The sequence below is a fragment of the Manis javanica genome, chromosome 3 (assembly GCF_040802235.1).
Source record: "Manis javanica isolate MJ-LG chromosome 3, MJ_LKY, whole genome shotgun sequence".
Lineage (NCBI taxonomy): Eukaryota > Metazoa > Chordata > Mammalia > Pholidota > Manidae > Manis > Manis javanica.
The window spans coordinates 197,347,254-197,371,718 of NC_133158.1; the positions used below are offsets into that span (position 1 = coordinate 197,347,254).

The following is a 24,465-nucleotide window of genomic DNA, read 5'->3' on the forward strand; positions in this document are numbered from 1 at the left end:
AGGAAGGAATGACTAATAGCATCAAATGCTGCAGAGTTCAAATGAGCTGAACCCTGAACTGGACTTTTTGCATTCAGCTATTGGCTTGTTATTGGTGGTATTAAGCAGTGTTACAAAAGTTGAGGACTGCCTACTTCATAGTATTTCCACCCGGAAGTCTCATGGGTACCTCAAAGTCAACATGTTCCAATAGAAACTAATCATTTTCCTGATTCTGACACCCTACTACTGAAGTCAGTGCTTCCTTTTTTAATGATGACACCATCATATATCCAGCTGTCTAGATAGAAACCTGGGGTCAGGCTGGACATGTTCTTATTCTTCACTCCGACAGCCAATCAATCACCAAGTCATGTTCATTCTATCTCCTTAATATTTCTTCAGTATGCCCAGGACTCTCTTCTGCCATCACTGTCATGCAGTTATAGAGTCTCTCTGCTGGATTCCGATAGTAACATTGTAACTGTTCTTTCCCATCTGCACCTCCTTCTTCCAATTTATGCTCCAGCTACAGTCAGAGTGATACTTTTAAAAGCAAGTCTGATCAGATCACATCCTGTTTAAAGCCCTTTTCCCATTGCCCAAAAGTAAAATCCCCAGTATGGCTCATAAGGCCCCCGTGATTTGTCCATTAAATGTTCCACCACCATCTTTTTGCACCATTTCCTTCCAACCTTCTGCAATAAAGTTATATCAGGCCTCTTCCAGTTTCTTGAAAACACCACATTTCTTTCTACCTCAGCATCTTCTCACCCATTAATCCCTTAGCTTGGGATACTCTCTCCCCACTTGATATGGTTAATTCTTCTACATTCTTTCCTTATGAGGTCATAGCACTTCTTCTGAGAAACCTCCAATTTCTCAGTCTAGTCTGGGCTCCTTATCATGTACTCTCATAACTCTGGAGCTTCTCCTCAACCGAGGTACAGGTCATGAGCTACATCTACCCAGCATCTGGGACAGATGGTGCCTTTTCACTCAGTGACTCCTTGTGGAAATGAACCCGTGTGGAAGGAATACAGAGATGGTGGGTCCTGTAAATTCTGGGTTTGGTAAGTTTTCCATAAACTTGGATTCCAAAGGGAAGGAGAGTAACTCCATAAAGGCAAAAGCAGATTCAAAATAACAAATAGATTCAAAACAATTTTTTAAATGGGTGGGGCAGGCTTGAATATATTTGCAGAGTACTGCAAAAGAATTCAGTATAAGGAGAAATAAAATTCTGAGATAAAGATTGAGAGAGAGGGAATAACTGGTGAAGCAGGGGAGGACAGGGAACCCAGAGATCAGGTGAAAGGTCCAACTGTGCAAAGGAGAGAACTGTCTTCCGACAATGCACAGAAGACATAAGGACTGGTGGATGAATAATGGTGGGTATATTAGGAGCAACATATCAGTATTCTCTGAGAGGTGGGAAGGTGCTGTGGGTTGAGTACCTGTTAGTGTGACCTAATTCGGAAACAGGGTCTTTGTGACCGAAATCAGGTTAAGATGCAGTCATTCCGGTGGGTACCGATCCAATATGGTTAGTGTCCTTATAAGAAGAGGAAAAACACCATGTGAACACAGAGGCAGAGATTGGAGTCCTGCAGCTCCAAGCCATGAGATGCCAAGGACTGACAGCTATGCCCAGAAGCTAGGAAGAGACAGAGAAGGATTTGATCTGGATTCCTGGACAGAGGACCAAGGTGCTGTTGGCACACTGACCTTGGATGTCTAGTCTCCAGAACTGTGAGAGGATAAATTTCTGCTGTTTTAGGTCACCTAGTTTATGGTACCTTGATATGGCCCTAGGAATGAAATAAAGATTTATGATCGGTTTTTGAGAGTGATGAGTATAGCGTTGGCTCTAGGACAGCGACGAAGGGATAGAAGAGTCGCTGTGAAGGATGACAAAGGGAGATGATGAAATTCTAGCAAAAAGCTAGCTGAATATTTCCTGAGTTTTCAAAGTCATGCTAGAGTGATTAAATAGAAAATAAAAAGGACTGTGTGGAACAATGGAAAATTCTTAGGGAAAACCCTTTTTTAAGTGATAGATTTAGCTACACCTTTCCTGTCAGCCAAGTCTAAAAAGACACAAGTCAGATACTTCTCTTTATCTTTTAAAAAGAAGTAAATGTTTCTCAAGAAGAATTAACAGTTTCTGGTGGCAATTTCTTATTTGAAGGATTGTGCACATAATAGCAACAAATTTCACGTAAGATGTAGATTCAATTCATATTTAAGCACCTATTCTTGTCAGACCTCTATGTTACCTCACTTACTTTAATTATTACTTAATGTAGGTATTTTGTTCCCTTATTAATATGAGAAAACTGAGCTATAATGATATCAGGCAGCTATTATAGGGGCATCATCAAGCCTCAGATCAAAACCCTCTAATTCCTAACTCCTAATTCTTCTTTTCACCATACCAGAGCACTGGAAATATTTTTCAAACTGACCTTTAATAATTACTAAGAGTCTAATAAAATGTAAGTTCAATGAAGATAGTTCTTCAAGGATTTAAGTCTATGCAATCCAAGTAAATAGTTTTTTGGAAATCTATGTGTACAAAGAAGACAGTTTAGAATACAGAAGAGGTGAACGGGTAAACTATCTTACTCAAATATCATTTGTCTCTGTTGCCTTTTGACAGAAGCTGTGGAGCAGTCTGTTCAAGTTAAATTCTGGCAGAAGACCTGGATTGCAAATGTCAGGCATTATTGTTTGAAGGAAGGCTCACATGATCTGAATAGCAGAATGCACAAGGCAAGCTTAACATTCTATTGAAAGTTGCAAAGGCTGACTTGTGTCCTTGCCTTTATAGAGGGTCATCTCACCTCTATATCCTAATTAAAAATTCATTGAGTGAATGAGTTAATTAAAAATTCTATATTAACAATATTAGCTCAGAAATCATGTAACAGATACTACTTTGTGGCTCTTTAGAGAAGCATAAACTTTCCTAGCCTTGCTGCCATTGAACATTCTAATTTCATTGCCTGATCTGAAGGTCAAGGGCATGAACTTGATGAAAAACACCCTCCTTCAGGGAATCATTGGAGGAAGCGTGCCCCCAGTTCATCACCAGGGATCACAGAGGAGAGGATACAAATGGTGCACGAAGCATACTTGCCCTTCACTGACCCTCAAGGCACCCTGTGGCTCCATATGTCTCTGACCAAGTTTACAGCCTTCCATTGCCCTTGGCGATTATTGTGATGCACCCGGGGAGAAAGATGATCTCAGGTAGCCAAGATGCAAACTGTGCAAAATTCTTGAGATCACAATCAACCATGCTGACTATTTACATGCAGTACCAACCATGTGCATGATTTTTATCTGTGGGATCAGGAACCACACCGATATATATCATCCGGCGCAGCTTTTGTACCACATCTCCTGGGCATTAAGATAGGAACTGATAGGAACCCCACAGAGCACGTGGATTGTATAACAACATATTTTCTTTGCAGCAGATCTGAAAAGCAGCATTGGATAAGCTCAACATTTGATTAAATCAGAATATCTAATAAATTATTAAAATAAAAAAACACCACATGCAGGCTTTTTGAAGCCTCTGAAATCTCAGCTGGAATATAAATATCTCCTCAATACTCACAAATGCTTCCAGAGCTAAAATCATGCTGTCAACTACTCCTTTAGTGTAACTCTTTTATAATAGCAATAAATTGTACTTGAATTTTAAAAGAGGACTTTGACGTTTATTTTAAAAGTTCACGTACTTTTTTTTTTTTTGCTCTGGATGGTTTCTCTTTTTCTTGGTGCTGTGGGGAAGGGGCAAAGCACAGATTAATGGGGAAGAGATAGATGAGTCTGGGATATTCCACTGATACATTATCCTAAAATGCCAAACATATTTATTCTTTCTTGCATGAAATACGTGAGCTAGAATAAAGAGTAGGTAAGAGAAAGTCAAAAAGACAGAGAGGGAGAAATGAGAGGGCCAAGTGGGTGTGACACGTTTCCATCCAAATCAAATAAATGGGATGGAAATGATACAAATGATACAACAGAAATATCAATACTGTTTAGTTAATGTACGACATTGCAAATAACCTTCAAGAGATGGAATTATCCAGGCAAGATGGTTGTTATTGGAATTACTAGAAAGTTTCATAAAGAAAATTGGAGAACAATTTAGGATAAACTTATTAGCTTTCCTGTTAACAACATGAAAAACTGGTGAAAGAGAAGTAGTTCAGTGACAATACAAGTTAAATTTATTACCTTTTTCACAATTTGAAGTAGGAGAATCATTAAAGAAAAATATCAGAGGGAGACAAAATTTCCAGAATAATCTATCGTGAAAAAAATTTAATTCAGAGTACATAGCCTTTTGACCTTAATTCCCCTGACTGGGTTAAAAAATTATGAGCAGGCTAGACTATCCAGCTGATGACTTGGGGAAGGAATGCTGTTATTTTTAACTAGGAAAATCCATAGTCATCTGTGCTGAACAAAGAAGACTGATAGTCCTGTTCTGCGTTTTCCCTGCATCTGGAGTCTGAACTTGGCTGACTCCAAATTAGGAAGAAATATCCTTGACTTTAACACAACTTTAGAATCAGTGAAGGGTCCCTGTTAGCCACAACATTTAAGTTTTTACTTATAATATTAAGGCACTGACACATTTTCTAAGAAGACATGAAGGAATAAGACCCCAAAGAGTTGTCTGATGAAGGGGACTCCTACTCTGAATAAGTATTTTCAGTAAATTATTAAATGATGCCACAAATGATAGTCCCAGAAGCCACAAATTGAGCCATCACCTAGCTCTACACAAATAACTAACTGCCCTGCAGTAAGTTTTGACCTTTAGAAGAATACTATAAAATACAATCAGTTGTTGTGCAAGTTTATTGCTCATTCCTGGTTGCTTATGTTTTATTTTCAAAGATCTATAGCTTGAGGTAGTAGGTTCTGCAAAGAGAAAATCAACTACTTTTTGTAGAATTCATCCTTAGAGTCTAAATTTACACGATTACAGTCTACAGCCTTTAGCTTAACATTGTGAAGGAGCTCTATTTATTTTAGTTCACCACATTTAGGTATGCTGAGGCCATGCTGCCTTTTGGTGAGTGCTGTAGACTGAACTCCCTCATGGCAAAATTCATACGCTGAAGTCCTAACCCACAGTACACATATATTTGGAGGTTGGATCATCAGAAGGTAATTATGGTTAAGTAAGAGCATAAGGGTGGGGCATTAACCCATAGGACTGTGGCCTTATATGAAGAGAGAGAGAAATACATGTCTCTCGCTCTCCATCATGTGAGGACATAGAAAGTGGCTGTCTGCAGGTCATGAAGAGGGTTCTCACCAGAGACCAATTCAGCAGCACCCTTGATCTTGGACGTCCCAGCCTCTTGAACTGTGAGAAGTGTCTGTTGTTTAAGTCACCCAGTCGAGGGTACTTTGTTATGGCAACTGAAGCTTATTAAGACAGTAAGACTCAGTCTACCTTCTTGCCCCTTTTCCTAGGGCATGGCCCTCCAGGGCATTAAGTCAGAGCTTGCCAAGTTTTTGTTTCCTCAGCACTAAGCACTAAGAGAGACGATGGGCAAGTCGGCTCTGCTTATAAGAGATTTAGGTTTAGACTTATAAGTTCTTGTCATAGACAAAGGCAGAATTAGTGAAGGCTTGGGTGGTGAACTCGTGTTTGAGGCTCCCGGAAGTCTCCAGTTTTTGTCAGTCCTGCCCCGGCCCAAATGCCGACAGTTTGCCTTTATCTTTGCTCAAGGCATAGCCTCTGACTGGGCCAACCCCAGCTCTCAGTGTCTGGCCCCACCCAAAATTGGTAAACACCCTCAGGGAAGAACTCCCGCCCTCAGCTCAACTCTGAGAGGCTCTCCGCTCTCTGGAATTTCAGTCCTTCAATTCCCTTTACTTCTAAGCCCTTGGATACTTTAAAAAACTGTGAGTTTTGTATTTTATCTGACTTCTCTGATTGTTCTTGGTAGAAGCATTGAGCTATTGTGCTGGTTCTACAGCTAGTTGTGTGAAATTGCAGCATTGACTTAAACTCTCTCTCTCTCACCCTCTGTTTCCACATTATAGAATAGAAGCAATAATAGTACCTACCATCTAGGATTTTTATGAAGATTCAGTGAAATCCAATGCACAATACTTGTGTCAATAAGAACTAGTACTTGTTTACAACTATTACTAAGTTGGAAAAGTTACATATTCTAAGTTGATTTCCTTATGCACAGCAAAAATGAACATAATATCTGTCTCATAGGGTATGCAGAAGGATTAAATAAAAATGAATGTTAGCATATGTGAAAATATAGTACTCATTAGTACTCTGGTCACGTGGCTATTCAATAATTAGTTTACTTCCCATCTTGGAAACTTTCCCTGAGATAAAATAAGATTGTTTAAATTTCAACTCCTGCTGGTTTACTTCATATGGATTCAGATTTTTAAAGCACAGACCATATCTTACACATCTTCGTATCCCCAGTACCTGGCCCAGAGCCCATCATGCCAAAGCATATTTGTTGAAAGCATGAATCAGTGAATACTGACTTATAACTCTCTAGTTCATATTCACTCCAGTTCCCAGCACATCTCCTCGTTCAAAGTAAGAGCCAAGTAAATATTTGTTGAATAAATTATTCAGAGTTATAAAAAAGCTTAATAGTTTGTTCAGGGATAATATCAATCTTTTTCTCCACCAGATTTAGGACACAGTGATTTTCATCTGGACAATCATCTACTTGGTTCTGGTAAATGTGGTCTGGGGGTGACAGAGGACGTGCGGCCAAGAATACTTCCTCATCAAATATGTAATCTTCACTCCTATTTATCAGTTTTGGTCACCAAATTCATTTTCATATTCTCCCTGATTATAGAATCATGTAGCAGGAATGTAAATTCAGATGATGGGGCAGTGTAGCTGGATTCAGAGAGCAGAAGCCAGATGGTTTTAACCCTGGACGATTAAAACCTAAAATAACAATTAAAAACTTTCTTTTTAAAGTGCACTCTTACTCATAATATGAGAGTTTAGCAATCACAGGATGGATACAAATATGCTCCACTTAACTAGGAAAATAATCTACAGCATTATTAGTTGCCATGTGACTGTTAAAATAAAAAAATAACATTTAATGGTTTTTATAATATGCTTGGTATTGTGGTGCACACTTCCGGAACATTATCTCAGTTAACCTCACAGACACAACTTCCATGGATAGGTTCTATTGGGGGCCTGCTGCATAGCTGAAGACACTGAAATAGTAAGCATTTGAGAACTTACCCAAGGACACACAGACAGTATGTGGGGGCACACCTTTACCTGGTCTGGCTGTCTCCTGTTTTCCTAAATATTAGCCCTGCTACAGTGGTTCTCTCCTATCAGAACCAATGCCCTCTTTTAAAAATGACTAACTGGTAATGTCTTCTTTACTATCCTGAAATCAAATTCGCAGATAATATAAGCTCTCTATGCACATAACAAGAAAAGCCAAAATTCCCCAAAATTCAAGGAAAGTAATTTTTAATGAAATAATACGTATTTCACTATGTAAATGCTTTGATCTGATTACATGACAAGACATCATGAAGTGGTCAAATGCTTACACCCATCATGATGAACGTGTCAGCTATAAAAAGCGGAATGGTAGTAGTGTGTCTTATCAGGAACTCAAATACCCATTGTGGCACTGCCATTAATGAAGGGGTTTTTCCAAAACGGTTAAGAATTTTTTAGTAAAGTTTCAAACTAAACAAAGTACAGTCTTCCTTCTATTTGCACTTGTGTTGCATTCCTGGAAAATTCAGTTTACCTAAAAAGCATGTGAAAGACTTTGTGTTTACATGTAAAACATGAGATAATTATAAGTAGGCTACATACATGAATGACCAGTGGGACCCTGGGAAGTCATGAAGGATGAGGAGTAGGTTTTCCTCGTGCAGGATGGCCCCCTCCTGGCAGGATGCCTAGGACTCCTGGCCCTCATTAATTTCAGGAGCACCCTCCAAATCATTGTGAAATCCACAAAAACAACTCCATAAGTTTCTAAACTGCCCATGAGGGTGGGTGGTCCTGGCCCAAGTGAGAACGATCACTCTATTAAATGCTGAAAAGAAACTAGCGTTGCAAAACCAAGGGAAATTACATAGCGCCTGATGAGCTAACGGAATATGGGACAGAACTTTAATAATGTAATTAATTATTGAGTGGTATTTAAGGGTAGACACAGAAATAGGGTTTAGAAAGAATGACATTTTAGGAATGAAGAATAAGCACTTTCAGGAGAGACTGAAGGACGACCTCTTAAACCTACCCCCACAATTGCTTCAGGTTCTTCTAATACCCTGTCATAGCATCCCACAGCATCCCATCTACATGCTTTCTGATACCCATGATGACTGTCATTTACTAGGTAGTTATCTGTGATTTATTTAATGTGTGTCTCTCCTATTAGCTGATTAGTTTCAATATCTATATTACTTACTGAATATTACCAACATACGTAATATTTGTACAAATAATTTTTATAGAATTTATACCAAAAAATATTTGTAAAATGAATGTTTTGAGATGCTTGTCTGCAGGTTTTGGAATAGGATTCCGAGAGGTTTTATTGGCATGGCCTTGATTCTGGTAAATATATTTGAGGTCTAGAAACTGATTTTTCTAGCAAGTTGTTTGAAGGCTGGCAAATTAAACACTGGATATTTAGCAGTGGTTTTGCAAGCATAGCTCTAGTGCCACCTTCTGCCAGGCAAAGAAATACGCTCAGATCATTTGCATTCTGAGAATCTGGATATGATGCTCAGTTCTTTATGCTTAAATTAAATATTTAAAAACTTAAAATAATGGGGGATCTATATATTCCCATTTAAAAATGCAAATCTTGGGCACAAATAATGCTGACTGAAGCGAACAAAATTCCTATATTCAATGCTTGAGATACAGAAAGTTTTCTTAGAGAAGAGAGATTTAGTACTTTTGTCTTACTGATTCAATGTCATTGTACATAAAGCATAAAATTATTACAAAACGTCCCAATTACTTTGAAAGCCTATGTACAGGTACTTGCTACAGGCAAGCAGCTTTGTAAGTAGAGTTCTCATGGAAGTTATTAAGGCTAGTATTATGGAGGCAACAGTTTTAACTCTAGTATCTCTGAGAACATTTGACCAGAAGTTTTGCATATCAAGTAAGACTTTCACCTACCATAAAAATAAAACCCATGTTTCTTTATATATATTCATGATAACCAGGCAACTTGAAATGTTCATTTTCTCTTGTAAGAGAGTATCTTCCCTTTGTGTGGCACTTTTTTTTTGTTAATCTACATGCTATTGTGCATTTTATGAATAAACAATAATATTCCAAGACACTAATGGGATCGGGTATTGGTATGGGACACTGTTACATGGCAGGTGTCTGTGTGCTGCATAAATGGAGGAACCATTTTCAATATTTATTCCACATGGGAAGGAAGAGACAACTTCAATGGAAAGAGGGTCAAAACCCTTTTCTTATGCAGAAGCACAGGGCAAAGGCTGGTAAACCTTTTCTTCCAAATATCAGTTAACAAACATTGCAGACTTTGGGGCCATGAAATCTCTATTACCACTACTCAACTGTGAAGCTGTAATTTGAAAGAAGCCGTAGACAATGTATAAACAAATAAGCATGGCTGTGTTCCAATAAAACTTTATCTGCGAAGAGAAACAGTGGGCTGGATTTGGCTTGTGGGTGGTAGCTGCCAAGTCCCAGTGCAGGGCTTTGAGAAGGCAGCTTCAGAATGGAAAACTGTTTTGGGGAGCACCAGAGGGCTTGCTCCAAGAAGAGAGGCGGGGCTCCAGCACCTGGCGTGCAGGGTGGAGGGAAACAGGGCCTTCACGATGAGTCGGCAGCTACAACCCGCCCTGTGATGGAGGGGATACATAAGGCTAAGGCCCCACTGCCTTCAAAACTGCTAGGGACGCAGATGGACACATAAGGAATGTAATAGCCAAAGAGTCAGCAACCAACCAAGTGCTAACGGAGAACTGGGGGTAAAATAAAATAAAACCCACAAGCCTCTGTAGGAGCAACGGGAAGCAGGCTTCCCTCTAGTTGGTCTCTGGGGTCAGCCTCAGGTTCCTGAGACACTGCCCTTAGCAGGCGTCATTTCAGACCGTCGTCACACAGGTTTTTGATTTTTAGTTCAGAAAACACGGTCATCCTTCATTCCTTTATCACATACTCTGGGTCAACTGTATGTCAGGCAATGTTCTAGGCAGGCAAACACTGCGTCCCGTCGGGAGGGCAGGGGTAGGCAATGAGCCTGTTGGCAAGTAAATGCGCAGCATAGCCACTCTCTACCTTTCCACCTGAAGGAACTCTTGAAATAATCTTCAGGTCTCAGGAAACCACAGCCCCAAAATTATTATATCTGCAGCTCATTGTATGTTAGCAGGGTCATGAACTTGTAGATATGGTAATCCGAGAATAAAAATAAAATTCTCTATCTTTTGATAGAGAAGGCTATTTTCTTGTGGACCTATTTTAGCCAGCCTAATAGCCTCTTCCTTTTGTTTGGTACACCCTTCCCACCGAGCATATAAACCCCATAAAACAAGTCAATAATTGTAGGTAGAGGAACTCAGTTTCTCTTTTCTATTAAAAAAAATTACCTATTTGATTTTGCATGTGTTTGTGTTTTTAAGCCTTAGCCAAATGGCCTATGTATTAATTCCCTATTGCTGCTGTAACAAATTACCACAAACCTAGAGGCTTCAAATAACACAAATACATTATCTTACTGTTCTGGAGATCAGAAATCCAAAGTGGGTCAGCAGGCCTGTGTGTCTTCTGGAAGTTCTAGGAGAGAATCCATTTCGCTGCCTTTTCCAGCCTTTAGAGATGGCCTGCATTCCTTCACTGATGGCCTCTTTCTCCTTCATCAAAGCTAGCAGCGTGGCATCTTCAGACCTTTCTCTCCTGCTCCCTTCTTGCATGGATCCTTGTAATTACGTTGCACCTATCTAGTTAATCTAGGATAATCCTCCTATTTTAAGACCCCAAATTTGACCAGTCTGTTACATCCCCTTTGCCACATTAGAATGTGGATATCTTTAGGAGCCATTGTCCAGTTTACCACAGCCTAAAAGTCTTACTGCTCATTTCAATGAGACAAAATACTAATATGGCAAGTGGAAGAGTAGTTTCTCCCTATTTACAACACAAAAAAAGACTTTTCAGCCACTTGCTTAATATACTCAGTTAAGCTTAGATTACTTAAGCTTTATTGTTCCTTCCCATTCATAAATTTTAAAAATTCATGAGACAAACATAATAAACTTCTGTTAAATAACTGTCCTAAGCCAAAGTGAGATTTAATTTCCTAAAGATAGGCCTTGTAGATTTAATTTAAATAAAAGTTATAGTCATTTTAATTAGCATTATTTTTAACATGAAAATTTATTTTCAGTGTTGAATAATAAAGTTACTAATACCATAACCCAAAGCAACATGAGTAAAAATGTATTCTAAAAGTAAGCTTTATTCAAGATTTAGAAGAAAATTTGTTACTGCTTGGCAGAATTAGGCTCAAGTATGGTGACAAATTATTACACACATACAGTTACAAAATTATTATGCACCTGTTGGTTTCTTGGTTTCTTTCATAGTTTCTATGCATGTACAAAGCATTATTTTTTAAAGCAAAGGACTGATGTGTGCCCTTTCATATGACATTTGTGCTTTTGGTTGTTGCAATAAAGAATGAATTTGGGGTCAAATGAGATAAATATACAAATTTCATTTTCAGTTTCAGTGAGATGATTTCTGACTGCTCTTAGTGCTTGGTGTTTTTTTCTTCCTTCTTCTCCCTCAGTCTCTCTTTCCTCTCTCTCATCCCTGCCCCCTCTCTTATTGCATCTCTTATTACAATAGGGCAGTGAAATGTCTCAAAAGGTCATAATTCTTCATTCCTAACCATATGTATGGAAACTGTCCCTAACTATGCCTGGGATGAGAATCCTCCTCTTGCGTCTCTCATCCATCATCAAACATCACCATGTTGTATGTCAGTCATGTTTATAAGACAAATGCAAATAAAATAGAAAACAGTCACAACTAACAAAGAGAAAAGAGCAAAGACTATGAACATCCAATATCCATCTCCTCTAATCTGCACAATCCATGCAACATTTACACAGCAAATCGACAAGGGAGAAGTGAGTCATGGTGCATAAAAATTCCTTCTTCAGACTGAAAATTTCCCTCTGATTTTCGGCTCTACTGGTAGAGCTTTTTTTCTGCCCCACTATGTCAACTTGGGCACGTGCAGGGGTGCTTGGGGGTTGTAATTTGGAAGAGAAAGGCTGACCTCATTAGTCTACTATCCTCCCTCTGTGCAATTCTGCCCTCAACAATTATCAATGGTCTCTTGTATTTCCCATCAAAAATTGATAGAGAACCTAACCAAATGAAGGGGTCTTAGTCTACACTGCCATGTGGGGCAGAAAGGTTTCTAAAGAAGTTTCTGACAGGGCTGTTTGGTCATTGCTCAGCACTATGAGTGTTAGAATTGCACGGCATGCAAAATTCCAAAATTAATGTTGATGTTTTTCATGTCTCTTGCATAGTCTCTAGCAACATAGAGAACCCTAGGATTCTATGGAACCCAAGTTAAGAAACCCTGAGAAGTGTGAAGCAATAAAGCAGAATAGTGGGGATAGACTGCTGGGTGGGGGGTGGGAGTTGTCATTGACATCTAGATAAAAAATAAATAATGAAGAAAAAAAGCAGCCAACAAGCGAGAGTACCTTTTTTTTTTGTTTTTTTTTTTTTAGTAAAAATAGTATTAAGTTTGGAGGAAAAATACATTTTGGTTTTGCAATTGAGAATTGCATTGAACTCATGGTTCTGATAACATATTTGAGTATAGATGCTTAACTCCACTCTTTCCTGAAATCTCACTAAAAATGGCAACAAGAAATTAATAAAGTAAAAAAAGAATGAGAGGATCTCATACCACATGAGAACTGGCAATGAAAATCTGGTAGATGGAACTCTGTAGCTGACAACAGAATCTAGGAATCTGAAACCTAACAGCCTACACAGGGAGAAGCCAAGAAGAAGGAAAATAACTAACACTGCAGATTCCCAGAAACCGGAGGCAAACAGATATCTCAGGATGGGTGAGGCATTGGCTCTGAAGAACTGACTGAAAAGATAGGATTAGTTAAAATCTGTATAAAGAACTGTGAGTTATTTGGCTATTGCTGTGTAACAAACCGCTCCAAAAGACAGTGTCTTAAAACAAGTCATTGAGTTCACAGTTCTGGTCACCAGGGGGCCGGCTGCAGGAGGGCTTGTTCATGCATCTCTAGTCATCTGCTAGGTTGGGTGAGTAGCTTTGCTACTTGATAATGACTGGGCTTTCTCACATCTCTGGGGTTTTGGCTGGTTCAGTGAGGCAGATTGAACTTTGGTCTGTGTGGTCTCTCTTTCTCCTACAGGCTTATTCATTAGGCACAGCCAGAGTCTCAAGAGAATGAGTGGAAGCATGAAAAACTTGTTGCCTAAGCTGTAACCAGCACACCATCATTTCTTCCACATTCTAATGGCCAAGGCAAGTCAGAAGTCCAGCTCAGATACGAGAGTTGGGGAAATATTTCTACATCTTCGTGGAATGAGTTACAAAATCATGTTGCAAAGGGTATGGACACAGGAAAGAGAGAAGTATTGTGACTGTTTTTGTTATCTATCACAAAGAAGTCCTCAGATTATTACCCCTACCCTCCCTCTATAATGAGAACTGGACACTATTGACACTTAATAATATTCAAAGGACAAAAATAACTAGTAGAAAGTAAATACATGATAAAATTTTAAATGTTTCATTAAAAAGTTGTAAGATAAAGTTGAAGAAATCATCTGGTGTATTTTCAGTTACTGCATAACAAGTTACTGCAAGTCTAGTGGCCTACACAACTCTCACATTCATCTTACAGTTTCTATGTGTTAGGAGTTCGGGCATGGCTTAGTAAGGTTCTCTGTCCTGGGGTCCCTCAAGGCAGCAATCTATGTTTTGGATGGGGCTGCAGTCTCATCAGAGGCTCAGCTGGAGAAAGATAGAATTTCAAGTGCAGTTAGGTTGTTGGCCGAATTCATTTTCTTGCTGCTGTATGACTCTGGATCCCACCTTCTTTTTGCTGGTTATTAGTTCAGGTCCTAGAGGAGTGTTAGAGATCCTAGAGGGCACCTGAAGTCCCCACAGATCACTTCCTGTTCCTTGCCACGCGAGCGTCTTCAACATGCCTGCTCATTTTATTAAGCCAGTAAGAACAATCTCTCACTCCAGCTTGCTAACACAGTCTTATACAACAGAATGCAGTCATGGGAAGGACATCAACTCTGTCATGGAATGTAACCTAATCAAAGGCATAATATACCATCAAATCAGAACAACATAACTAAGAAAACTTAAGAATCAAATCTGGTGGTCTAATATCAGATTAATAGTAGTCTCCAAAAAAAGGAAGTGAAAAATTTAATATGAAGAAATTTCTAAAAAGAAAGAAAGAAACTACCCAGAATGGAAGGATTTGGAGTTCTGGATTGAAAGGATCTACTAAGTTCCCAACACAATAAATGGAAAGAGACTTAAACCAAAACACATCATTTTGAAACATTGGGTAAAGAGAAAATCCTCAAAATGTCTAGAAAGAAAAAAAATATGTATAAAGGAAGGGGATTCAGAATGACATTTGATTTCTCAACAGCAACCCCTAAATCTAGGGAATAATAAGAAGTGGCTTCAACATTCTGAGTAAAAATTGTTTCCAATATTGAATTCAAGAGTCACTAACTTTTTTTTTTCCAAAGAGAGTTACAATGAAGTTATTATTTTACAAGCACGTTTTTAAAAAAATTAACCTCCTATGCATCCCTTCTCAGGAAGCTTCTGAAAATGTGTCCTACCCAAAGAAGGAAGTAAATTAAGAAAAGAAAGATGTTAGATCTGGGAAAGAGGAAGAGTAACATAGAATCCTGGAGGTGAAAGGGATTCCTGGGCTGATAGTGAATAGATGTCCTGACATGGTAACTGTGCAGTAGGTTGAGTGAAAGTCCAGACTGGGGTGGGAGGATAGTGAGTTCTAGGACAAATAGCTCCAAGAAAAAAAAATGGAAACTGATGGTTTGCTTACTGTTTTATTATAGTGAAAGGAATTTTACAGCTCTGTTGAAGAATTTGAGAGAGGAATTATATAGAAAAAGAATTACATAGATAAAAGAATTAAATACAAAAAAACCAGTCCCCCCTCTTCTAAAAACCTAAAAAACCAAACCCTGAGGAGATTGTTAAGTAGGAAAAACAAAAGGCTGTACATAAAAGGGAGTGTACTTATGTACTGTAAGACTCATCTCTGAGCAGCATTCACATACTCATGATAGAATGTCGATTTAGTAGAAAAGTATGCTATTTTAGGAATATGGCAGGGGGAGGGGGAGTATATATGTATATGCATGTGTTTGTGAGCGTGTATGTTTGCACAGGTGTGTAAATACAACATACAACTTACCATTATAACCAGTTTTGAGTGTACAATTTAGTGGCATTAAGTACATTCACACTATTGTACATCCATCACTACTAGCCATCTGCAGAACTTTATCATATTCCAAAATGCAAACTCTTTATGTGTTAAAGAGTCACTCTTCATTCCGCCCTACCCCCAGCCCTGACAACCACCTTTCTGCTTTCTGTCTCTGTGACTCTGAGGGCTTTAGGTACCTCATATAAGCAGAATCATACAATATTTGTCCTTTTGTGTCAAGTTTATTTTATTTAGCATAATGTCTTAGAGGTTTATCCATGTTGTTTCATTTCTTTCCTTTTTAAGCCTGAATAATATCCATTGCATACATATGCCATGTTTTATTTATCCATTCATCCATTGTTTGGACATTTGGGACATCTGGGTTGCTTCAATCTCTTGGGTATCGTGAATAATGCTGCTATGAATATAAAGCAAATATCTCTTTGAGTCTCTATTTTCAATTCTTTTGGATATATATACCCAGAAATGGAATTGCAAGGTTATTTGATAATGCTGTTTTAAATTTTTTGAGGAATTGCTTCCTTATTTTCCATGGCAGCTGTACCATACTATATTCCCACCAACAGTGTGCAAGAGTTCCAACTGCTCCACATCCTGGCTAATTTTTTTTGTGTTTCTGTTTGTTTTTAGTAGTAGTCTATCTACAAAATATGAGGTGATATCTCATTATAGTTTTGATTTGCATTTCCTAATAATTGATGATGTTGAATATCTTTTCATATGGTTGTTGGCAAATTGTGTATCTTCTTTGGAGAACTGTTCATTCAAATCCTTTGCCCAATTTTAATAGAGTTATTTTTGTTCTTGTTGAGATATAGGAGTTCTTTATGTATTCTGGATACTAACCCCTTAAGAGCTATATAACTTGCAAATATTTTCTTCCATTCCTATAAGGTTGCCTTTTCACTTTGGTGTGTCCTTTGATGCACAGAAGCTTTTAAATTAAAAAAAATTTTTTAATTTAAGTATAGTGATATTAATATTTTCAAGTATACAATGTAGTGATTCAACAGTTATATACATTATTAAATCCTTATGCCAATTAGTGTAGTTACTATCTGTCATCTTAGAAAGATGTTATGGAACTATTGACTATATTCTCTATGCTGTACTTCCATCCCCAGGACTACTTTACATTATGATTGAGATTTTGTGCCTCTTTATCCCCTTCACCTATTTCACCCACCCATCCCAACCCCACCCCCATGCTAACTACCAGTCACTTCTCAATGTCTATGACTCTATTGCTATTTTGTTCATTTGAAGCTTTTAATTTTGATATAGTTCATCTATTTTCCCTTTAGTTTTCTGTGCTTTTGATGTTATATCAAAGAATTCACTGCCTAAATCCAATGTCATGAAGAATTTCCCCTATGTTTTCTTCTAAGACTTTTATAGATTTAGACCTAAATATATTTTGAGTTAATTTTTGTATATGGTGTAAGGTAAGGGTCCGACTTCATTCTTTTGCATGTGGTATTTCACCTTTTAAAGTATGTATATGTATTAAACAGAAATTTAAAAAATCAAATTTTAAAAAGATAAAAGTAATGTATTTTTTAGTCAGTATATAGAAATATGTCATTATTTGAAACTCAATTTGCTGTGACATTGTCTTGCTGGATAGTCCTTAGATTATTGTGGAGCTGGTGGTTGTAAGGTTTTAAGTAAGGTATTTAATATTTGATGACCTTATCTTAAATATTTTATTTATCATTAAAAAAATTTAGGATCTAAAACTTTTCTGTTTTAGAAGTAAAGGCACTTATGACCTCATCTTAAATATTTTATTTACCATTAAAAAAACTGAGAATCCAGAACTTTTCTGTTTTGGAAGTAAAGGGGCTTAGAAAAAAAACACCACCTCACTGTCTATACCTCACTCACAGAAATGTTTCTAGGTCCTTGACATAATTTTCATCACTGTGAAAATAAATGATGAATGAAAATTATATTGCATATGAAAAAGAGATCAAATACTATTTTATTAATTATTATCATTTAGAAGGTTATTTTACAGATTATTAACATTGTTTTCTCCCTACATAATTAGAATTCTCAAATAAGACTCTGGGATGGAGAACTGGGAAAGAGGAGGAGGAAGAAGAAAGGGGGAGGGAATGAAATATTTTGGGTGTAGAAATCATTCCAATCTATATTCCATAGAAATATGCTTCCAAGAGAGATTGAGTTCTTTTTCTTAAATTATTTTCCAGAAAGGATATCCTAAATATTATTTTAAATTTGTTTGCAAAAGGAGAACTCTAATTTTTCTGAATGTAAATGCCTGTCAAAAAGCCAGTGAAATGTATATTTTTGGCCAAAGGAAAAGAAAATTGGTATTGTTTCCACTATGTTGGTGGCAGAACTCAGGAGATTTCAAATAAATCTTTTTTTTAATGCAAAATTTTATTGCAAAGTTTTATGCTTAAAATCTAGACAATTACACTCCAGGATTTAAACTAATGAATACCACATGTTAGACTCAATAACTTTAGCTGCAGGGTGGAGAATACTGTGTTAAAGCCATTCAGATAATAAATAGCTATCTAGGTCCATTTCAGCTGGAGTAAGTCAACTATATTGAATGTGAGTGAAACATTAATTCTTTATAAGAACATACCCAATTGGCAGACAGTCTGACATGTAATATACATTAGCTCACCATTCCACCTCCATAAAATCATTTCATCCTTTGCTCCAGTCTGTACTTACTTGCATGCCTATCTCCAGTCTCCTGAATCTGTCTTTGGGGTATCACTTACATGTACTTAAAAAACATACATTTTTAAACAGACACATGAATGAGAATGGTTCTACTTTTTCATAAGTGTTAGACTGCCATTATTTCTGTTTGTTCTGCAAATATCACATGGCTCATTTCTGACCTCTGGGACTACCTCTGGGTCTCCCTCCCCATCCTTGGGACTTTAACAACTTTCCCTTCTTTCTTTTCTAAAGTCTTATAAAAACAGAGGAAAGAGAATATTACATGTTAGTATTGGACACAAAGGACACCTGGGGCTTGTTTTGGCTCCAGAATTAAAAAAAAAAAATTCAAGAAATGAAAAGGGAGGGTCAGACCTTTCTCAGACAGGGCTTCCCTGCTGCAGAAGTTATTCTCATGGGACAAACGCTTGCTTTTGAAAGCCAGCCTTGGGAAGCAGCAACAGGAAATGCAGAAAGGAATAAATCTGTCAGACTCATTTTCCTTTCTGTTTTATCGTTGAGTTGTTTTTGTTTTCTTCCCCTGCCTCTTGGATGGAAGCCAAACCTCGCTGAGCCTGGTAGGAATCCCTGAACCAGAAAGGGGGAGGAGGTGGTGGTGGGGCAGCGGCAGGCGGAGAGCACAATGCTCTCCAAATTCTGTCTGAGACACTTACTTTTCTCTAACCACAGTGATGAGGGGAATTTCAGACTTTCACAATGTAGTTACCTCCGTATACAGCATTTCTATCATACTTTTTACCATGCCATTATTAGCTAATTTCATATATATATGTCAAAATTTGAACAAAACTACATATATATGTATAATTTATGTCTGAAGAATATTCTTTGTAGTCATATACACATTACTTTATATACATTAACAGTAGCCTTATAAACGATTCCAGAAGATACACAGACCACCTTTTTAAAACTGAGAAAACTGTGGTTTAAAGAGGAAATGTGAACTGCTTAAGTTCATAAAAGTATTAAGTGGCTGAGCTGTGGTTCTATGAAGACCCTCAAGATCCAGGTCCATTTCTTTTCTCTCCATCAGTGGTTCTTAAACTGGCTTCCAAGGAACACTGGAGGCTGCCCTGCCTGGAAGACGTCAAGTGAGCGTCCACCTCACCCCACCCTGATGCCTCCCCTCCAGAACCACCCAGGCATTTACTTGTTTTGTGCTTCTATGTCACAGCTGGGGGACAGTGGATTCTGAGCCCTCTCTCCTTCCCCATTATAAGACCTCTATGCTACACTATGCTCAGCAATAACTTAGGTGGTTTCAACGCAGCTTAGATCTTTGCCTCTCACAAAGTGAGGCTTTAATGATTCTCTTATTTGTTTGTGATCCTGTGGTCATTTGAAATTTTGTTAAAGCACAAATTTGAATTTCAAGTGCAGAGAGGCTACTTGGGAGCTAGTCAAGTAGCTAGTGGCAGAGCCTCCTCCACAGTATAAATTCTGCAGCTCATCTTGGCTTTGTTGCTTATGGTAAGCTAGATGGCATCACCATGGTTTTAGGTCAGGGGTTAGAAAGTTTTTTTATAAAGGGCCAGACAGTAAATATTTTATGTTTTGCAGGCCTTATAGGATCTTGGTTGAATCTTCTTTTTCCCTCTCTTTTTTTTTTAAACCTCTAAAAAATGTAAAATTTATTCTTAACTGGAAGGAAGGCCTTCAAAAACAGTCCAAAAGGGCCAGATATGGGCTGTCGTTATGGCTTGTCAGCCCCTATTTTAGGTAATACTGCTTTTACTTTGAAGATAAGGCATCAGAACCCAGAGAGAGGAAGTGATTAGTCCAGGTCGCACTGCTCACAGTGAGGCAGCCATGATGTGCCTGTCTTCCAGTCCGATTGTTTCCCACGACCTCTGTGTTAGAGACTATTTCTTAAAGAATTTCCTTTCGCATTCTTCAGAAAGGTAGAGATACCAGTTTCGTGGGGTATTCATTATCATTTTCCTTGAACCTCTTACTATGAGAAATATACCCAAGAGAATGGCCCCATTTGTCAGAATCGTGATGAAAAGCTAATGTGAAACAGACCACACAGCTTCAGTTAGTCACCAAAATTCTGGTTTTGTATTTGTCAGGTAATGAACATGATTTCAACAAACATCTCATACCTGAGGAGAGTCGTTTTTAAGTAAATTGCATTCCATTAACTCTTAACTTTTGTTCATCAATTTTTAAAAACAAATTCAACAACAGGAAACAAAAATTCCCTGAAAGCAGGTTCAGGAAGGAGCAGGAGAGGAGGCCTGGGAGCCTCTCTGAAAGACTAGACACTAGTCTAGGCTTTGGTGATTTTGCAGGTCACTTATTTTACTCTCTGGAAGCGGGGAATGTGATGATGTGGAAATTGAAGCTCCTTCACGAACCTGCTTCTTATTCCGTCCTCTGGAAGCAGGAGACAGTATTGCTCACTGCTTCAAAGCCTACTGAGCCTGGGCCTCCTTTCTGTCTCTATATTACTACACTGTTGTGTGTCATTGGGCAAGTTACTTAATCTAAATATCTATATCATCTCCTATGGCAATTCGGACTACAGTAGTAGGTTCCTCCTATGCTGTGTGAATTAAATGGGATAATATATGTAAAGCACTTGGAAGCAAGCATGCAAAGTTATCAGCTCTTGCTACTGTGTTGACACTAGCACCTTCTTCCCAACAGGTACACAAGTAGGCCTCATGGGCCAGCATGCTTCAGACAGGCTTTTAAGTTGTATTGTCTGCAGTTTTGCCAGAGGGTTTCAGCCCCGAAAAGTTCATTATGGATTTGGTGAGACAGAGAAATGACAATGGAATGTTCTTGGGGTCAAAGGGTTTATACCTGGCTTTATTCTCATGGCGGTAGGTCCAGCATTAGAATTACGTCTGCATCCAGCCGTCCACAGGTCTGTAATGCTCCCCTGTCTCTGCCTCTCCCAGAGGATGGAGCTCTTTATATGGTAACACTAACAATAATAGCTTATTGCCTGTGGGTGTGGAAGCAGTGGCCTAGCAGTAGGGTAGTTTAGGGTCAGGTGAGGATCTTGGCATAGAAACTTCCATTTTCCTCACATCTGTGTTGTACTGTTTTCAGTTGTATTGACTTCCAAATATGGCTTTGTCCCTTTATTATCATTGTCTTATGTGGGGAAGTTGGGGTTCCTATGGCCAGGATCCTCACTGAACTTAAATCACTTGATGATGTAACTGGCCTGTTGCTAGGCTACTGCATCCACAGCCACAGGCAATAAACTATTATTGACTGAGTTACTACACAAAGAGCTCGGCCCAGTGCTCTGGGCAGAGGCAGAGATGTTAGTACTCGACTTGCTGCTGGGAGAACAAGTGGGTAATAAACCCTTTCACCCCAAAGAATGTTTTGCTGTCAATATCTTTGGTTACACTGAATCCATAGTGAACTTGCCCGGGGCTGAAACCCATTGGGAAGACATCTTATTACTGCATTTGTGTTTTCCTAACCTCTGCGTTCTGTGGTCTTAAGACCAGACTGCCACTGTCTATGCCTAGTCCCAGTTCCTGTGCTCCCAGAAGGGAGAAGAATTCAACAAGAACACATGAATCAGTTAATCAAGCCATTTAATAACATAGGCTGCACTAGGCTGTACAGAATGGCCTATGAATATAGGAAATAGGGAGATTGTTCTGAACACGATGTGTGATGGACTGAAACTGGGTGAAGGTATAAGACTGGCACTAAGAGGCTGTTACAGAAATCAAGATGCTATGGCAGGATTTCCTAGCCTGACATATCTAAGCATCACCTGGGTGCTTTTGAACATTCAGATTCCTAGGCTGAGGTAGAGCCCTAAAGCACTGGAGTCCAGGAGGCAGGGCCTGGAAGCCCTAGTTTTAACAAGTCTCTCTGGTGGTTCTTCAGATGATGAGTTTTGCAAATACTGTGCCAAAGCAAAGGGCAATGGAATCCACGGAGACACGGGGATGAACACTGCTCCAACTCACTCTTAGGGGGAACAGCTGCCCCTTGAGTGCCCTTCAGGTGACGGCGTGCTCAGAGGCCGTCCGGGTGTCTGGACACTGCAGGATCCTGTAAGAGGCAACTGTTCTGCTCTCTTCTCGTCTCTTTGTACATATTTGTAATACTGTGCTTAGCAATACCCACTGAAAACTAGAATCACCTGGGACACTTGAAAAATACTAATTCCTGGACTCTGTTCTAGACTCACTTAGTCAGAACCTTTTCTATTCAGTCCCTGTGTTTGTTTAAGTCTCCCAGTCATTCAAATGTGTGGTAAGGATAAAGAATTACTTCACCCAGCACCTTGGGTGTGCCTCTTCTTACTTTTAATCTAGTTTTACTTTTATTTTCAAAATAAACTTTATTAAGATATTTTACACGTACTCTGTTCTAGTTGTTTTTTTACCATAATCATCTTCCAGGGGTTCAAGACATATGCTTCTGGCTCCCGCTGGCCTGGGGGATGGGTATAGCCACGAGAAGAGTACGTGCTTGATTGTCCCTTTCCTGTATTGTGATTATGCAACAAGGCTGAAGATTGTGGCTTTACAACTGTTTTTAAAACAGACAAGTCCTTCCTTCAGAATGACTGGAAGGCTGATATATAAGCCTGCCCCTGTGGGTCCTCACAGCGGCCACCAAGGCCGTGCAGGAGGCCCTCTGGGTTCTTGAATAGTCAGAGACACAGGAAATGTTCCCACCCAACCAGAATCCTCTTCCTTGAAGAGTCACAGACTAGGGAGGGGCACCCTTACGTATTTGCCTTTCCAGTGGACCAGGCCGTTCCTCTGGGGAAGTCCCATGGATGATGAACTAGGAGATGCCCAAGGAGCCCTGCGAGGCCTTTGGGTTTAAGTGATGACTAAAGATGTCATAACCATTAAACCACGAGGGCTTTGATGGAATCCAAACCTTGAAAAAATAGGCCCCCAAATGGTTATGGTATTTAAAAATGACATGGAACCCCTTGAAATATCTCAATGGCTGGAGACCTTTTTCCCTCTAATATACTGATTTTTATTTTTTTTTAATCTTACACATTCAGACTGTCCTGTTGATTTTCTAGCATACTAGGTACTTTGTTGCAAAGAGTATAATTATTCTCAAAGGTTAGGTGGCACCTATAAGCGTGTCCTCTGGAAGGCTGGAAATATCAACACCAAATACACATTAACTGAAGAAACAAAAGCCACTGGTTAGTAAACCACTGCTAAAGAGGTTAATACTGCCTCACCCAGCAGATTCACACACAGCCCTGTCTGCCTAATGGACCAGGGCTCCCAGCTGTCACACTGAGAGAAAACAGACACAACACGTATGTTTCAACTTGAATGTTTTTACCAGAAAACTTAGAGCAGAAGCAACTTTCTATTAACTGGCATTAGCAGGGTAGCTCCTCTTTAATTTATCCTTCCCACCAACACGGGCTCCACCACTAGGAGGCAGCAATTTCCTGTCACTAATTTTCTTTTATAATATTGTAAAATTTATAGCTTTAGCTGCCAGGTGGGGTTGATTTAATATCCTGTACGTCCGATACTGTCCCTTCTTCGGTGAAGTGAGGAGGCATCTGACCTTGTTTACGTGGATGTGGGGAGAGCTAGGGCTTGTGTTGGCCTGATTGGTAAGCACAACATTCATTAACCACCCAACCAAAATATGAAACACAGGAGTTTGCAGTTTCAGATGTTGAATGGGGTTAGTCAACCTTCTTCACAAACCCAATGCAAATTATTTTCTGATTTCATGCTTAACAACTTTTTTCTTACTATTTTGCCAAATTTTTTAAAAGAGAAATTCAAAAGGTACTTTGTGTCATAATAGGAAGTTTGTGTCATAGTTTCAACATGGCCGTTGACTTTGTTTCCCTAGCTCTTGTAGATGACCTGCTTTTACTTTATATTCAGTAACAAGACTGACAATGGTAATAGCTGTGCTTATGTGCCATGTCCTATTTAAACATTTTACACATGGAATTCTCAGTCCCTATAATAGTGATAATATGCTCAGTATTTGAAAATGGTTTATATTCATTTGTCCTTTAAATCTTATTCTCTTTTAACGTCAACCCAGAGGGTAGGCTAAACTGTGAAGCTTACTGCCCCAGGTGACACCAGGTAGAACAAAGGGGTGAACGATCAAGGACTGTTTCTTGATTGCTTTATGTCTGGGGAAAGG

General features: G+C 38.8%; 1 long non-coding RNA gene across 1 annotated transcript in view; it reads left to right on the plus strand.

Moving 5' to 3' along the window:
* The first annotated feature begins 5,829 nt into the window (after positions 1–5,829).
* The window catches only part of LOC118973580 (uncharacterized), a 37,959-nt gene continuing 19,323 nt past the window's right edge, over positions 5,830–24,465 (plus strand). Inside the window, exon 1 of the long non-coding RNA XR_005062992.2 lies at positions 5,830–5,925. This is a non-coding gene — a long non-coding RNA (uncharacterized lncRNA). The remainder of the gene's footprint in view (positions 5,926–24,465) is intronic.